The sequence below is a fragment of the Carassius gibelio genome, chromosome A7 (genome assembly GCF_023724105.1).
Source record: "Carassius gibelio isolate Cgi1373 ecotype wild population from Czech Republic chromosome A7, carGib1.2-hapl.c, whole genome shotgun sequence".
NCBI classification, from domain to species: domain Eukaryota; kingdom Metazoa; phylum Chordata; class Actinopteri; order Cypriniformes; family Cyprinidae; genus Carassius; species Carassius gibelio.
The window spans coordinates 34,107,708-34,126,793 of NC_068377.1; the positions used below are offsets into that span (position 1 = coordinate 34,107,708).

General features: G+C 36.2%; 1 long non-coding RNA gene and 1 other non-coding gene across 2 annotated transcripts; both read left to right on the plus strand.

Annotated features, from left to right (window-relative positions):
• Positions 1-73, plus strand: trnar-ucg (transfer RNA arginine (anticodon UCG)). Its single transcript has one exon. It is a non-coding gene; the product is annotated as a tRNA-Arg (tRNA).
• A 3,706-nt stretch (positions 74-3,779) lies between these two features.
• On the plus strand, positions 3,780-17,936 carry LOC128017339 (uncharacterized). The gene is made up of 5 exons (XR_008184422.1): positions 3,780-4,223; positions 5,504-5,688; positions 7,669-7,734; positions 8,109-8,349; positions 17,324-17,936. It is a non-coding gene; the product is annotated as an uncharacterized LOC128017339 (long non-coding RNA).
• Positions 17,937-19,086: the final 1,150 nt, after the last annotated feature.

Genomic DNA, 19,086 nt, shown 5'->3' on the forward strand with positions numbered 1-19,086 from the left:
GGCCTCGTGGCCTAATGGATAAGGCGTCTGACTTCGGATCAGAAGATTGCAGGTTCGAGTCCTGCCGGGGTCGCTCTTTTAAGTATCCGAGGAGAAGGCCTATCGCAAAGTTAGTCATTTGAACTGATGCAGTTCACGAGCCAGAAAATAAATAAAAGCTTATTATAGGCTAGATCTTATTCATTTCGTTAAGAGTTCCTTCACTAACTTATTTTCTGCATATAGTAAAATATGCAACTTAAATTGTTCAGCTAGAGTACTTAAATGTCTCACATTAGATAATTAATTTACAGGTAATCACATTGTGATGACGCGTATCCTAAAACAGCCACCGGGTGGCGGTATGACACCAGATTTTCTGGTCTAGACCGCAGGAATGTGGCATCTTTGTGAATGTCACCAACTTGATTTTAAAATAGCGTTCAAAAACAGAAGCATATTTCGATTTAAAAGTCTAAGGATATGTTTAGTGCTTTTAAGGGTTTTGTCAGAAGAGCAACGTAAAGAGTAATCCCGTACAGAAAGTTTTTGATAAATTAAAAAATACATTATGTTATTTAGGCCTATTTAAATTAATTGAATATCTTTAGAATGTCCACAAAAGTTGGATTTTACCAGTTTTCATAAATGTGCAAATTAGATACAACCACAGGAGGGGACTAATATGATAATGCATAAAATTCCATAAATGACAACGAAACACAGTTTACATTACCTTTAATGACAAAAAAGAGAGAGAAACTATAAATTATATTTATCTGCTTTGACTCTTTGCATCCGTTTCTTCTGCACATTTATGATAGAGACTGGGAAATTATTATTTTTTTTTTTTTAATTAAATGATTAGAGATTACTGCGCCGCTTAAATAAACGTAATTTTACATCAAAATGTAAAAAATAAAGGTATACATAATAAAAGTAACATAACTACATGGGTGTAGAATGCGCACATTTCATATTAGATTGTATAAAATAAAATGCATCGTTTATAATCGATTTCTTTGAACAGAAAAATTGTGCAGGTTCTGTGAGTGTTACAGAAGGGTGACATGTTACCTCTGCATTTTAAATGGAAATTAAAGGTAATGTTGCCGATTACATCGTGACAATACAACACTGACTCATATTTAGACTTTCATTCTATATTTTTAAACTTCAAAGCATGGAAACTAATACTGTCTACATATAACTTACACAGTTTTCTAAATTATTTGAAACCATTAACTATTTGCATTTATTCGGACAAAAGCTTAATGCCTATGAAGTGCCTGAATACGCGCTGGATCAAGAGCAAACTCACCGCCAGGGGTCGCTGATGTCAAGAGTGCATGCCCATCATTAAGCGCTGTTAACCTCAGGCTAAATGCCTTGCAACACTTGCATAACATTGGTGCAACATTAGTGTCGACATGTCATAAGCTACAGCATTAAAGATAGCAAGCAATACGTTTTTACAAATCTTAAATATTAGGCAAGCTCATGTATCATTAGCCCAGTGACTTGTGTAGGCTAATATAACATGAAGACTGTGGTGTAAAATCGAATGATAATCAGAGACTGGGTATTTTTATTTATTCCCATTAATCCTGTTTGCAGTTTTAAGATGACAGTCAAAAAACCTTTAAAAAAGAGAATGCCCTCTTCTTGATATTACTGAAGGTTCATTGTCTGGTTAAAGTCCCGTTTAGTGCTCTACAAGTTCAAATCAACACGGTAAGTGCTGGAACAGTGGTATGTCCAAACACTCACATCAACAATCACAGGACATGCATTTAACCCAAGTGACCTTTGTGAATGAAGAGAGCGGGCTCTTCACTTAAACATACTTCATTACGCATGCTGGGGTCAAGAAAATATAAGCACTTAGTCCCCATCCGCTATCGGCCAAAGAAGACACATGCATTCTTGACACATGCATTCTTCATTTAGCCTACTGATTAATTACAAATTGACACTCATATAAATGTGTGCGTGCGCGTCTCCATGTTATAAAGCTATTCTAATATGCTACATTATAAAGTGAAGATTGCCTTTCATTTTTATTTGTTTAAAAAAGAAACGATATTGTAAGAGTAATGGTGGGAAAAATAACAATACAGTAAGCACTGGTGCTCATAATGTTATATACAGACAACAAGTAAATTATTTAAAACCAAGTGAGCTGTAGAAATCGAGTGTATGTTTGAAATATCTGTCATGTAACATAAAATGAAATAAATGAATATAGCCTACAGTTGATCGATGAGAATAAACAGATGCAGTGGATTTCAAGAAATCGTTATTTATGGCTGACCTGTTTCTAATTGATAAATTTGCAAACGCTCGCGCCTTACTTCTGCATATATACGTTTCTTTTAAAGTTAAAAACTCCATAGCCTATAATACGAGCCATAAAGTGTGAATTGAGGCAAATGTTGAATCAAACACAAATAATTGTCTGTAGCAATGTAGTAGCAATATAATATATATAATTGTAACATATGCAACAATAAGAAATGTAACAAAAAGAAAAGAAAAAGTATACGGGAAATAGGTTCAGGTTCACTTTATTTGTACCCATAGGCAGTGTTATGAGTTCTTATATCTTCCACATTTTACAGACACCACAAAAATTAAACGACATATATGATAAAAGTGCTTTAAGGTTCATTGCATTAAAAAAAAATTGTTCCTTATTCCTAAGACCTATCCTTATTCAACTGAGTAATAGCTGCTTGCACAAAGCTGTTTTTGTACCGCGTAGTACTACAAATCTAGGTCTAGATGGCAGAAGTTTAAATTCATTGTTCAAAGGATGAGAGTTATCATAATTGAGTTAGTCATCCGCTGTACCTGTCTGGTAAACAAGGATGCTGGACTAAACTGTGACTCCCCTGTCAGCTTACTAGACCATCTAACAATTTGACTCAGTGAATTTTCGTTCTTTACAGATACGTTTCCAAACCAAGACACCAGAGAAAATGTTAAGAGTGATTCAATAAAAGCACGGTAAAATAACACCATCATGGTCCTGTCAATGTGAAAATGGGCCGATTTCTTTAAACAGAACAGACGCTGGTTCTTCTTTTTTACACACTGCTTCACAATTTGCTTCAAAGTTCAACTTCGAGTCAATGATGGTCCCAAGGTATTTGTAAGATTGCACGGAAAAGTCTGCTCTCATATTTCTTCTATAACAGTGTCATTTTTCTCAATGTAACAAACTGCATATGGTTATTAGATATTTAAAACATGATTGTACTTACACTCTTGTATTTTCCTTAGACCCAGAAACAGATTTATTGAATTACACGGATTTTATTCATCGGTTCAAGAAGCTTCAGTAACCTACTTGGAGAAAAATAGACACATGATGACAGAGTAACAGATTACAGTCACAGAAAGATAAACGTATAGTGAATTGCCATGTGAAGGTATGTGCAAAACTGAAATGATAAATGCATAAAGCCTATACCTACTTTTACAAAGTTTCATATTTTGAATTTAATAAACCTCTTACTCATTTTAAAAGGCAAATATTATAGGCCAATGCTGAAATTATAGGCTTAACTTTATTAATTTTAGATTACTATAGGAACTCTGCAACCTATAGGCGACACTATGTCCCGCGCGCACTCCGTAAACCACGGAAAGCGCGCGCGCAAGAGAGAGAGAGAGAAACTGAGAAAGGGAGCACGCGCGTGTGGTTTTGATTGGTCGCTCGGCTGCCTGCTGCTGAAGTGACGTCACTGCGGGAGAGAACTGCCAGAGGAGGATGCATTTAGTCAAAAACTAGACTCTCTCAAGCTGGAGAGAGAGAACATTACATCCACAGCGCAGGAGCGAAGGGAATGAGACAATCGCATACAGGTTACACTCGTGCGTGATTTCATAAATTAAATGTTGCATCTCCTCTTACGTCCATGCATGAACACTGTAAGCATGCTTTTCAAGGGAGGAATTCCCCATCTTGGAAATTAAACTGCATGTTCCCTTCTCTGGATGGCTGAGATGCGACATTCGATGGTTGTAATACTCAAGGACTGCGAGTTTTGAATGGAAAACGCATCACTGAAGAGATGTACGAAGAGTTGGGCTTTTGACCAGATGCTTCTGCGCTGCTCAGAGATTTTAGCGTCATGTTCTTCAACGCAAGACGCACGGGATCCTCTATTTGTCCCCGACACACGGCCACTCGTAGCCTACTTTCTGCCAGAGAGGAATATGCACGTCAATTGTTAAAAGTAAGATTTTTAAATTATCTCAATTATTTCTGCGTACTCTTGTGCATTTGTATTTTTAAACATCAGTTGACTCATAGCACAGCTCGAATCGCCGAATTGTTTTGGTCATGTAACTCGTAGTAACTTAGTAGTCTATAAATGTACTTTAATTTATAAATATATGCATATATGTTAAAATGCATGCATGTGAGTATGATCCTAAAATTTTACGTGAATTGCTTATAACTGACCCCATGTGACAGACAAGGCCGTGTTCAGTGGTAAGTGCATGTGGCCCTCTGTACTTTGTACACTCTCAGCAGGTGCATCTAGAATGTTTGGGACATTTTCGTGAAATATATAGCGTGTGTATAGTTAACAGTAATATTAATAGATGACATACATAACCTAAGAAGATTTTTACGGTCATTTTGGATTATATACACTACACACTTGTATGGCTGCAGGGATTTATCCCGTTATGAACTTGATTTTGTAATTAATGGCATTTGATTTTGGTAAAGCATGTTTATTGCAATTCTCTTGCATACATTTATATTTAAAAAAATACAATTGTATAGCTCTAGGCTATTTGCCGACATTATAATGCATTCTTATACTTTTTATAATACAATATGCATATACGTGATGAAAAAAATTATAATTTGCATCATTTAGAAACAACTCCAAATGTAATTAACATCAGATTTAAATAGATGACGTCACATTTGCGTGAGGGAAACGTGGGTTCAGTAGACGCGCTTGAACACAGCCAAGAAACAGCTTCATAGTTTATAGTGCAAAACAGATTTAACACGAGTCCTTGTTAAATAACAATAATACGAACATTATAAGCTATGTGGGTCTTATTTCTTAGTTGCATAATTTTTGGGAGAAAAGTAAGATTTATATTTAACTGTTTTCTAAAAGGCCTTACCTGTTGCAGTCTGCGCAATTATAATGCACGAAGTGAAGATGAAATGATGTTGGCATGTGGAGGTGTGATGACTGTCTCATTGTTGGGGCCTAACGAAGATACCAGAAGGGACAAAATTCGTTTAAATCGGATTGATGAATGGAAAGTCTGACAGTAACTCCAAAGACTCAATTTGAAACGCATCCACACCGCCTCTTCAGGCCTAGACTATTGTGGATTGTGTCTTCACCACGTGCTGGAGATCTGGAGAACCTCATAAATCAATTCAACACTTGACTTGTTAACAGCATTTACAGGTCTATAAAAAAAGATTGCAATTTGAGTAATTTATTTATTGCGCATTAACCCTGTTTTCGTTCATCAGGTCAACTCTATGAGATGTTCCACATTAAAAAAAAGTGTTGACAGGAGGTAGTTGCTATCTTTGGTTATCTAGCTGTATGAGTGTTTATCTTCCTTCATAAAGCTAGATAACCGAAAGTAGAAACGTCCTCCTTAACTGCATAGTGGACAAGTTGGGAAGGAAATGATCGCAGGGAACTGCATGAGGTAAGCAGGCCCTCTCTGCTCTGTGTGAGTCACACAGCCAATTTAAATCTCTGCAATGTAAAGTAGGCTAATACGATCGTGCTGATAGGTCATAAGTTATGTTTCAGGCTGTCATTTAAAAGCACCTTATAGCGTTGGACAGGTGCACGTTTTTGGATGCACTGACTGCAAATATTTCGAAAAGCTGCTGTAGTGCCTTTGTTTAAAAAAGGGATTATAATTGATTTGTGTTTGACACTATAAAAAAAGAGCTACAATTTATAATTTCCAAATTTTTTACTAAATATTTATAATTGATGTTGATTTACCCAGCTATTTTTTTTTTAAGTTATAATTTGACCAGTTCAGTCAGTGTTGGTTTTGATGTCAAATGTGTGGCTTAGTCTGAGAAATAATAAATGCATTTTTAAAAAAGTCAGTTTATTATATAAAAATACTTAAAAAAAAAAACAGCCTACTTTTACTTTTATTTAGGCTCGCAATCAAATTGGTAATCTGTTGGACTATTTTGTAGGCTATTTTAATGTTCACTTAAAAGCTTTGTCAATGTTGCGCTTTGTTAACTTTGCGTTGGATAAGTTGATAAACTTCCTAGCTGTAGTCTCTGCCTACTTCAAACCACTCGATATCTTTGCCTCAACCAGGCAAAAGCCATTGCTGCTGATCCGCCTGCTTTGATTCAGCACCCGTATTCGATCTCTAATCAAATATAAATGAACGCTTTAAAAGCGTGTTAAAAATCTCTCCTCTCAACACACACACGATGACAATTAAGGATGTCTAAATGATGGAAAGGTGAAATCGTTTTTGTCACATGTCCAGAAAACGGCTTCCTTCGTGTTAGTTTTGTTTTATCGATAAAAGAGCTTAAGAATATTAAGAATGAATGTATAATCTTACTAAAGATTTTTTTTTTATTCATTAAACCCCACAGACTATCCTTTAAAACTCGTAGATTATAAAAGATGCGTAATTAAGTAATTTGTTGGATAAATTGCATTTTAATGCTTCTTTAAACAACTTTGATATTCAAAAAATGAACGTGACGTCATTGACCCATTCGCAGTAACAACTATTAGGCAATGACAGCATGCTGAAGCAGCTTCATTATGATTGGTCGTATTAATCTGGCTTTACACATCAAAGATGAAGGCACGAGGCGGAATCTAATGTGGAATGAAGGCTCTTTTTTTTCTTCTTCTTTTTTAAAATTATTATCCCTGTGGCTTTTTAGTGACATAAAACGTAATTGTGACACACCAACCTTATAGTACTTTAAAAATAGCTGAAGATGATGTAAATATTAGTTGAAAATGTTTAGAGTTCAAAATCATTAGAGGCATTAATTTATTATTATATATTATTATTATTATTATTATTATTATTATTATTATAGTGACACAATTTTAGAAACCAAATGAAATTCCCGACGCAATCACGGAGAAAAAATAAATAAATAAATATTTAAGTAAAACGCTGGCTCCTGTGCTTAAAATTTAGACCAGTTTAATCTGAATTGGACTCAATTGCCTGGCTTGTTAGTCTTTGTTTTACTGCTGTATAGATAGTAGATGCACATACTAAATACACAAGATGCATACTTTTATTTTTAAAAACAGAAAGGAAGCTGTCTAAGCTTAGAGTGTCAATAAAACTAAATGAAGAGAAGAGAAAATTATTGATAATTACAACTTGAAGAGAAATGTAAAAGCTAATAATGAAATGATAGAGAGAGAAAAAAGAATATGTTTCATAAGCTGACTGAGTAGATTTTTACACTGTTTGCCACATTAAAAAAAAAAAAAAATTCACATGCCAAGTGTGATTTAAGTTGCAAATTCGGCCTTGCTTGAGCTTTTTATTTTAGTGTTCATTATTTGGCTGTCATTTATGTGTTTGTAATTTCTATCAATAATTTAAACTGAAATATTCTGATTGTTGTCTAATCCTGGTGTCTTTTATTACTTCAACTCACTGTAGCCTCTCAAACTGCTTTGTCTTTGTGAGAGACCAGAGGACTGGAGCTAAGGGGAAAAACGCCATCTGGTAAGTGGAGTCAAAGCATATTACAATGCAACATTGTAATTAGAACAATTAGTTGCAGAGTTAATCTAAGTCAAACACACAGTAAATCATAAAGTAAATGCTAATGAATTCATGCACTTGAAAGGAGCCAAATGCAAAAAGTATTTCCCAATCAAGTCCAAGACACTATATGCATCACATGGATCATTCCTCAGAAAATCTATATATCTCTTTCTCTCCCTCTCTCTCCATATATATATATATATATACACTACCTGCGTAAAATACATTTACACTGCCTTTTTGGAGCAAGAGGGAGAGAGGAAAAAAATAGTGCAATTGTCCAAATGAAAGAAAAGAAAAATAATAGTCAACCCTCATCCTTCTTCTACCAGCTCCCCTCCCTTCTTCGTCAACGGAAGCATTTAGTGCCATCTGTGCCCCCGGAGAAACGAGGAAAAAAAGAAAAGAGTGAGACTCTTCATCCCAAGTGCCAATGGGGACAAAGAGGCTGCCAGTTGCCACGGACCACCAGATGCAGGAAGACTGCAAGTCTGAATGAGGGGTGTGCTTTCAGGAAGCCATCTTGATGGAGAAACTGGCTGCTGCTCCCTAAAATGGCTGTGTTGGCATGAGGTAAGCAGCATCGATGCCTACATCAGACTAGCTGCCATTGCGTCTGATTTTAGCTCCGCCAGTGGTTGCCAGGTCATTTGAAACATAAAGCAAACTAATTGGGCAAAAACGTCTCTAGAAAACGTGTTTGTGGTTGCATTTTTGGTGGCGTGAGATTAGGCCCAAATCATTCTCTTTAAAAAGAGCTATCACGCTCTCATCTTTCCTGACTAATTAGAAAATATCCCCGTTATCTATATGCACACGCTCAGATATGCACAAAGACTTGATTTGTAGCGAGCTTTGAAAGCAAATGAATCCCTCCTGCTGCTGTATACGCATTTTCAAATGAAGGAGAGACTGAAAGTAGCTATTAATTCCTGCTCTTACTCCATTAATTGACTTGAGGTTGGGTTATGTGCTATAAAGGACAAAACCGTGCAACTAAATCCATGCTTCAATGACGACACAGTAATGACCACAGCAGATTTTCAGATAAAACCAAAAAAACAAGAGCTGCTTGAACTCAAGTTAATTGACATACGGCATCCTCTTGACCAAAGCAACAGAGTCAACCTGGACTGAAGAGCACTTTTGTTTCTGCTGCTTAATGATACACCAAATTACTGGCACAAAGGTGCCAAGTGCCCCTCACCAGCTTACAATAGCACATACGCTGCCCTGCCTAACTTTAATGTTAGAAAAAGGTCTGCAGGCTCTTACACTGTACCATGTTTTTAATGATGTTTGGTGTCTTTTAAAACAGCCACAGTTTGTAACATTAGCTGGTCAAGAGGTGAGAGGTCCAAAACATCACATTGCGCGCTCAATTCACTCAGATGTTACGTGGTAAACGGAAATGTACGCAGGCCGTCTGGTTGCAGAGTGCTGCGTGTTATGTCATTGAAATAGATGGAGGACACTGAAATGTACTTCACAAAGGTGACTGGCTGCGTCATAATGGATTGCTGTTGATATGCAGAGCCGTGCTGTTGTGTTTATTGCAGAAAATGATTAAAATCGGTGGAACATACTTGCTCTAGGATGACAAATTTGCTTTGCTTTGTGATGTAACCAGAACAACACGAAACGGATAGAGCGTAAATATTCAAAATACATTGCAATGTGAAGACGAGACAAATGATGCGTCATCTACTGAATATTTAAAGCCATTGAATCCCCCTCATAATAACAGAAAACCGTTTTTGCATACTTACTGAGCGTGGAAACCCTGTGTGCCTAAAAGACATCCTTGTCCACAAATGAGCTTTTTTTTAAAAAGACTGACATTTTATCCTAAAAGAGGAGGCTTGGCAGAATAGCCCGTCAAAAAAGACGTGTAAAAAAAGATCACTGATGTACGGAAGGTGCCTGTGGAGCTTACAAATAAAGGAAACAATGATGCAAGTGCCTCTGTTAATGAAAAAGACCAGACAAGCTCTGCATATTAACATAATTGCATAGGAACAAGCAGAGAGGACTGAGCCCCCAATTAAAGGCACAGCGGCGCTTTAGCAACGGCACGTGGCAGCATTCTATATTTTGAATGTTTATGTTCAAATTTGAATACAGACTTTTCAGCAGAAAAAGACTTTGATACTTTCAAAGCAGAAAAAGACTTTGATGTTACTGTTGTGCTTGTTCTATCTGCTTTTTTTCTTGCAGAGAATTGTACATGCATTCTAGAATTTTCCAGGGATAAATACACACACAAATATACAATGCAGAAATGTGTGCATTCTGAATGCAAAATATTATTTAATAATTTAGGATTTTTTTTGAGTTTGTAATTGACAAAAAATAAATAAATAAATAATTTATGATTATACTACAACACAGAGCTACAGATTTAAGATTTAAGACTGCACATTTGTCTCAATGAGTTATTATATTATTAATATATGGAAATGGTTTCTCTATCTAGATGCAGAAGAAAAATAGATTTTTCAAGATGATACAAAACTGAGCACCTCTCTTTGCGACCCAGCACTCAGTGCATAAATCTGAAACTCGTCCTTGGACAAAATAGTAGGGTAGAATTGAGAGACTGTACCTTTAATAGGGAATTTCTAATTAGGCTGTGTGTCTTGCTGTGAGGGGGAGGGGTTTCCTCTTTCTGCATCTCTCAGGGGTTTATGTAAAAGACCTTTAATGCTTAAATATCTCTCATACAGACACAAAACTCATTTTATACCCTTGATCAGAGAGACTAATGCAATACTGTAACACAACAATAAAATAAAAGCACAACTGTAGGTTTAACAGCAAATGTTAAAAGTGTTTACAAATGAATAGAAGCAAGAATAAATGTTCAAGTTCGCATTTATGTGTTCATGATGTGTGTGTGAGCATAAGCGGTCGAGCATTGGGAGTGGATGCTTGTCAGAGCATAATGTGACTGCTGCAGAGCAGCGGATGAAAAGTGTTAATTATGCCGCTTGGCACAGTGCCAAACCCATTCCAGATTTTTCCAGTTTTCAATATGCAAATCATGCGCTGAACTATGTATTGTTTTTGTGGTTTACCAGTTCTTTGTGTTTTCAGCCAAGCAGAATGCACACACGTATTTAAGTCAGAAAAACAAAATATATGTTTTTTTCCTTTCTGCAAACACAAAAGCTATAGAATAATGCACTGCACTGCTAAGAAATAATTCCAGTCTAAATTCATACAAGCCTATGTGCATGAATGGAATATGTGCATGAATATATATATATATATATATATATATATATAAAATCCTAAACACATTTGGATTACTATAGCTCTCTCTGGTAGTAGTCCAAAGTAATATGCTCTATGGATTGGCATATGTGGATTTTAGGCATTATATTTTTTCATCGACTGAAAAGGGCAATTCCTTGAAATGTCTCCCAAGGTGTCTGGCACAATAATCACTTCAACACAAGGTCATTTGCATCTGTGTGTACAATGAAAAATGTGTTTTTGTGTCTGTGTGCAGGAAAGTCAATCAGTTTCAGAGTGTTTTTTTTAATTTTATTTTTTTCATGCAACTTCTCCTTACACAAATGCAAGCATCAATAGCAACACCACAAATGATGATTTGTGATAAATAAGGAGCAAATTGTCAGCTGTAGGCTCTCTGTTGGTAAACAGTTTGATAGTGCCCCACATTATTATTCCAGACCCCTCTCCTCTTCTACAATGGCAGCATTGTACGGCGAGTACTTGACGTGGGTCCGCAGTCCCCCCTGTTTCCCACCATTGTCTGTACGGATGAAGTGCCAGAGACAGTGGAGGGTAATAAGCTGAGAAAGATGCTCAGGCCCAGACAGAGCCAGATGCCTAAATTAGCACCAAAACCCAAAGAGACTATCCTCAGGGAACGGCTGAGGACGGGGCTTTATTTCTCAGGCTGCTTCGAGAGTGTGTTAGCAGCACTGTGTGCTTGTGTGGTCAGGAATTGCATGAGCATTTGCACAATCTTGTGTGCTCAAGCAATAGATGCGCTCCTCTCTGCAGTGCCTGCTAGAGTATCGAGTTGTTATCGAGTTTAAATCATTAAAGGTCAATGCTAATTGATTAATAATGTGTATTCTAAATTGTAGCCTGTTATATTGTATATCTTTTGTTTTAGTGTATGCAGTTTAATTATTTATTGTATTGTAATTATCGTTGGCTCATTCAAGAATTGCTTTTGTATCCAAAGCCACTTGGATTTGCAAGCATCTGCTAAATGCATATATTTAATGGATTTGATATCATGCATGATGTGCATTGCAAAGTATTTTTGCATCATAAAGTTCTTTGTATAGATTAATGCATTTTGCATGTAAAATCTCAAACAATTGGAGCTGAATTAAAAGGACAGTTTGTTCTTCTCCCCTTTCTGCTAGGGCACAGCAGTGGGCAAGCAATTAATTAAAGCTCCATAACAATATATTACTCAGTAAAATGGAGGAAGTGATACAGAAACCACAGAGAAAGTTTGCACCGGGACAGCAACAGTATTTCACAGCAAGCAAAAGGTGAATAACAAAAAAGGGAGGAATTATTTATGCTAAATAAAATTGAAAAAAAGCAGATGGATGCAGTGAACAGGGGAAAACAAGTATTGCAGGAGAGTTGGAGGACTTGCATACAAAGCAATTGTGAACACTGTCACCAACTGAGGTTTCTGCTCTCGACAGCAACACAGTGGGAAAAATAGGGTGAGATAAACAATTGACGTTAATAAATACACTGATGAACAATGAAATATTGAGGAAACGTGTGTTTGGCAGAGAATAGAAGAGGCGGGGGAGGGCTTTTACTGTCTGGCTCAGTCTGTGGCCCCATGTGGCAGTTGCTGCAGCTGGCATGATAATATCAAAGGCCTATGGGAGGTGGCTTTCTGGGAATATTTGTCTGGCATACTAACAGTTTTCTCCCCGTCATATGTCATCTTTATGTCCAGTGTTATAGGGCTTCACATATTTATTTCTTAAAGCCAGCTCTGTGAGATTTTATTTCATGCTGTTGTGATGAAAACTTAGTGCCAGATTAGATTTGGAAAAATATATGACTGCAGGGAGAATGGAAGCTGCCATTGCTTTCTGAGAAAGTTCACACTTGCATATATATTTATATCTTATACAGAAGTCATTTTTTATGCATGCTTTACTAAAGATATCTCTTGAGGACAATTTGAGAATTGATCGTGTTAATGAAGACACTTGATAAGGGTAGACGAGTTACGGATCGCTTTCATAACTAAGAAATGAACAGTGGTGAGAAATGGCTCAGATGCATCTCTTGGGTTTGTGTTAAAGACCATTGTGTGTTTTACGGTAAAATTCCCCTTGGATATCTCAGCTGTCGATCTAGTCTTAATCTCGAGATAAACACGATTATCCCGGGAAGGGTTGTTCTCAGCTTTGTATCGGCTACGGGGAAGCTTTGAAATTGTTTCCCCCACCTTTTTCTCCACCTCTTTGGACGAGTGGCCATGAAAAGCCTGGGATTGAGATTCCCGAGCAGGACTCTAGCTCGAATAACATGCAGCAGAAAGAACCACAATCAGCAGAGTGGTAGGTCCAAACTGAACTATTGAACACAGGTGATCCAGAGCCACAATGGAGATGTTAGGATCACAGAACTATAAGGCATCTTAATCCAGATCATGAATTTAATAGATGGATGAAAGTAAAAGTTCCTTAAAGGGACAGTCCACCCTGAAATACAAATTCTGTTATCATTTACTCACCCTCATGTCACTCTAAAACTGTCTTGTGCAACACAAAAGAAAGTAAGATTGCCTTTTAATATAATATAATATAATATAATGCATATATATATATATATATATATATATATATATATATATATATATATATATATATATATATATTGTGTGTGTGTGTGCATGTGCAGTTTTGGAACAACATGAGGGTGAATAAATGAGAGAAATTTCGTTTTTGGGTCAACTATATCTTTAAGACTAACGTGGGCTTTTAGACTAAATCTAAGCATATAAAAAGTACCCTTATGTGACTTCAAATCAGTTTCGATGACAAATGCATTTTTTGCTCCTATTATTCAGGTCTATGCCATTAAAATCATAATTTCTGTATTGTATTAAGGGGATAACCTTGAAAAAAAATGTCACTTTGGAGACCAGTTCTTTCAAGGACTTTTCTTTTGTTGATAACAATGCAGAGTGCTAAAGATGAGGTTCGAGTGACCTGACCCCAGGTGCATTAAAAAAGTTCTGCCAATGTCATTTGTAATAAAGCAATAAAATAAAAGAGAAGCTGGGACTTCTCTGCAAATCCTTAAAGCACTCACAGGAACATCAATAACTGTATCCTGGAGGATGTGAGAGCAGAGGGCAGGATTAGGAATTCAGGAACAGGAGAGTGGAGACCAGGGAACACTTAAACCTCCATCATGGCCTCACCATTATAAAAGACCTTGAGAAATAATTATCCCCACTTTGTAGATTACCTTCGCATTTTGCCCACTTTACATCCTAATGAGGAGAATTACAGTCACTTTTAAAATGTAAATAGAAGAGAATATATATATTCTATATAGGATTGCTTTGAAAAGTCTGCCATTGTTTACTTACAAAAATGTTGTGGTCCGAACAAGACTGGATGCCTTTGACTTCCATTGTATGGACAAAAGATATTTTTATTATTTTTAATGTATTTGTATTCATGGGGATGACTAAATGATGACAGAATTTTAATTGATGAGTTGAACTATCCCTTCATTTCATGGAAAAGGTAGTATTATTTTAGTATTATTAATATAATTTTAGTTTAACATCTGTTTTTGTTTTAATTTGAGTTTGTTTTTTATGTCTATACAGTTTAAGCTTTGGTTTTTATTTTTCCATTAAATTACTTTTAGTTATTAACTCAGCTCAAACTAAATGAAAATGAAAAATGTTGGCATCCACCTGAAATAAAATAAGATAGCTTTTTTTTTTTTTTGACAATAACCCAATAATATTAACAATAACCCTGTTTTGTGGTTATTATTGTTAATATAATCAGGTTATGTTTAGCTAAAACAAAAACAACAACAAAAATGAAATTACCTGAAAATAAGTTTAAGGATTGTTTTTTCTATTTCATTTTAGTTAATTTTTACATTATTTCAAGTAATAATCTTTTTTTTAAAGGTTTTAGTTAATGATTATAACCATGCTCCAATCCATATGCAAATATTATATAAGGACGTGTGATCCCCATTAATTCTATCAGAGTCAAGTTCAAGTTCATTGCCTGTGGGAGTCCCAGCCAGACTGGGGACTTCTTCATCCACCCCTGTGAACCAGCTCACCCCTTGTAACCCACACCCTATCTGCCCCATCCCCTCACCCCTGTGGTTTTGGTGGCGGGCTGGAGGGGGCTCTCCTCTCTGTGCAGTTGCTAAGGGAGCGAGAGCTGGCTGGCCCAGCAATGTGCTGGTGAAAAGGCCCGCCTGTCAAAGTGTCTGAGGGAAGTCAGGCTGGTTGGCGCGCCCCTCCGTATACACACACTCTTATATAGACCCTGGGAATGGCAGCAAGCACTTTATATTCATCAGCCCCCCCCCCCCCAACACCCCCAACCCCTCGCCGCAGTATTTGGTAAATAGCCCCCCTCCTTCCTTAAATGTCTAGTCTACTTCCATCCCATAATCCTCCTCATTGCATCTCCTCTAGGAACAATATTTGTGACTCTTGCTAAAAACGGTTGTAGGCCTTTAGGTTCATTCATTTTTTTAGAATGTTATGTTTTTCACCCTAAGTAACAATGGTTCTTTGCTCACTGAAAGGTTCTTTGAGGAACCCAAAATGGTTCTTCTGTGGCATCTCTTTGCAGAAACCCTATTTTGGGAACTTTATTTTTAAGAATCTTTTTTTATTGGCATCAATGGTTTCATGAAGAACCTGTAACAATTCCATTCCACAAAAGGTTCTTTGTAGTAGAAAAAGTTATTTTAAGAACTGTTCACTGAAAGGTTCTTTGGGAAACCAAAAAAAAAAAATGGCTATGAAAACCTCCTTGTGAACCTTTATTTTTAAGAGTGTAGTTCTTTGCATGATGAGTGTGGACTGTTGCAACGATATTAGTAACTTAATACAATTGTTTCTACTATAATCAACATAGTGGTGCATAGTGCATTAAAATGTCATGGTGGGCTCCGTTCCCAATACAGTAGAGTTTGGTAAGAACGTGTGTGTGTGTGTGTGTGTGTGTGTGTTTTCTTGAGGTCTCATTCAAGGCTGAGGACGAGAATTGAGAATAAAAGGGCAGTGATTTGCATAAGCTGCATGCTGTCTGAGGGTTTTTGGGAAGGCGGTGGGAGCTTGAGGAGAAAAAAAATATGCGGGAATACAAAAAAAAAAGAAAAAGAAAGAGACAGAAAGAAACCACACATTGTAGAAGCGCAGAAAGAGAGAGGGGGTTTGAATGAAGCAGAGGGTGGAAATTGACAGAGAAAAGGGTCTTGCCAAGTCTCCTGCAGGGATTAAATTGTCCATAAACCTCTCTATATATAATTTGGGAAAACTGGTAATGGCGTTGATACACATCATACACAATTCTGAAGTTGACGGAGTATAGAAATGATTCACACCACTTTTGGAAGCAAATAAAGAATGAGGGATTGTAAACAAATATGGTCAATGCATGTAAAAGTGTTGTATTGTATGCATTACCCTTCACTAGATAACCAAATTTGTTTTACTGACTATTATTTGGAGCAATATAAATACTCAAAATTATCTCAAAATGTCACCCTCTTTAAAACTATAATGACCACTAAGCTGAGTGAATATGGTGATGTTGTAAAACTGTCGAATAACGCACACAAAGAACAGCACAGCATTACCCCAAACTGCAATTTAGATGCTTGATCGTTCTCATTAAAATAAACTATTGGAAATGCCACCAAAATGGACTCCAACCTTTCTAAAATCAACAACATTTAGAATATTAGCAGTATTGCAAACCCGTAAATCCACTTCCTATTATTTGGGGTGAAATACAAGAACAAAATACTGCTGACAATGGTGTGTTTGCATTCCATTGTGTTTCATTTTTCATAGTAACATTACTGATCGATAACTCTAAACACTTTTCCCATCGCTAGATTTATCAGGAATGGAGTACAGAAGATAGCAGGGCTGTCATTTGCATTTCATTAAATCAGATATTTTCAAGTTGACATTGGAGAGACATTCAAGACATCACAAATGCCAGTTTTAGCACACTGGATTAATTTTGGAAGTATTTTTTTTTCCTTTCAGAAACGCATAGAACAACTTTGGGCTTCATTTATAAAAAAAAAAATCTGTTGTGACCATACAACTCTAGTTATTTGGATCTATTTCTAATGTTAACGTTAATATGGTTTTTCATTTCCGCTACATTGAATAACACTATACACACACTACCATCACAGTGCACATTTGTTGATGCCAGTATGTTTTCTTTTTGACATTTGTCATAACAATAAGCCATGTCATATTAATCTTTTTATTCTCCTCTCTAACCAGGCTCCTGGCAATGAAACTCTAGAAAAAATTTCCATCGTTTTCATCAGCTGCTGGAGAAACCATGGCCATCCTGCTATGTTTGACTCAAATGGTCAATCACATCACCTCAGTAATACAGCATCCAGCATCTCTTCCAGATGGTTCGCTGTGAAAATTTAACAAGCAGATGATTTCAAATGTGCACTAATTGTCTTAAAACTTTGCAGACAATCAGTAATACTGGATGGGTGTGTGGACTTGGGCAGTTCACCTAGTTAACGTTGTTGTACAACGTGTTGTGCAATCTTATCAGTGCTGTGTAAACTGAAGCATAATGTGTCTTAATGTGTGAAAAGTTTATAATGAAAGTAGTTGTTATTGAAACATGCCAGTGCAATCCCTATTTAAAAAAAATAGTATTTTCAATTACCTTTCATGTTAGTCATCCACATTTAATGTTATTATATTATAAACTGCACCCGTTGATGTACAGAAAATTGGTTAATCCAGATATTTTGTATGGCTACTGTATGTATGGTTTAATACAAGAATTATGCTCAGTTTCTCTCTGAATTATCATTTGTCTGATTATGTGATATGTGAAACAAACTTATTAAACTGCACAAATAAACAACATTGAAGCACTGAGTGGATGATTGTTGACACTGAAAAATCCGTTTTCACTATACTCTATAGAAATGTACTGTAATGGGAGGTGGACATCAACACAGCTTCACATGTAGTGGCCACAGGCTGATTTGTAACTGATCAGCACCTTGGACAGCACATAAAAGCAAGTGTGGAAAATAACTAGCAGTGAATCATGTCTCTTATTCATGCAGAAGTCACACACACACACACACACACACACAAAATATTAATAATAAAACACATGTTTTGCTCTAGTGTGAGTCAATGCAGTGTTTAAGGTGATTTGTTTGTGTTTTTAATCTGTGTGAAGGAGCTCAAACTATTTCAAATAATTCTGTCACTGGGATTTGTTTGACTGGCAGACACCCAGACACTGCCTGTCAATGATTGTTTCCATTAACTGAGATTATATCTGAAGCAAAGTTGTCACGTTAAAATATTATCAAAAGATTTAACATATGAAATACAATTATTTTGAGCCAAAAACTGAGAGCTCATTACTATGTCTGAGCTGGAATAATCATTCAACATATTGTCAGCTGATGAGAAATATACCTGGTGTAAAACACTGGTTAAATTAGCCTACATTAAGCCATAAAAGAAGAATTCACACACACCTCTCAAGTTAAGATGGATGTGTCTATGACAAATCTGACCAGATTTAATCTTCAATTGAAATGTAACTTTAATGGCCGTTTTTCCTGCGCAGTTCCAGAATCACAAAAACATCTAAAGAGTTTTCATTCTCGAGTTTGTCAGTGAATCGTTAGTAAAACGTCAAACTTTTATACATGAAGTGCAAATGACATCAAATCACACGTTTATATCTTGTAAGCTTTTACTTAGAATACTTTCAACCAATATTTAACTTAATCGGAATTTGAATATTCTATTTCTGTACATTCTTAAATAGAATTCCCCTTCCGTTGCTTCATTCAGTTTTTGTGGAGTGCACAGAATACGGACAGATCATTTAGAGTTTTAAGAGATTAAAAAGTTTACGTTCTCAATATCATCTTATCAAAACATATTGCAGGCAGTGGTGAAATGCATACGTTGAATAAGTTTGGGCACAAGCTTTGGTTAATGTACATGAACTATTACACCAACGATAAAACGCTGGGAATTTTCTA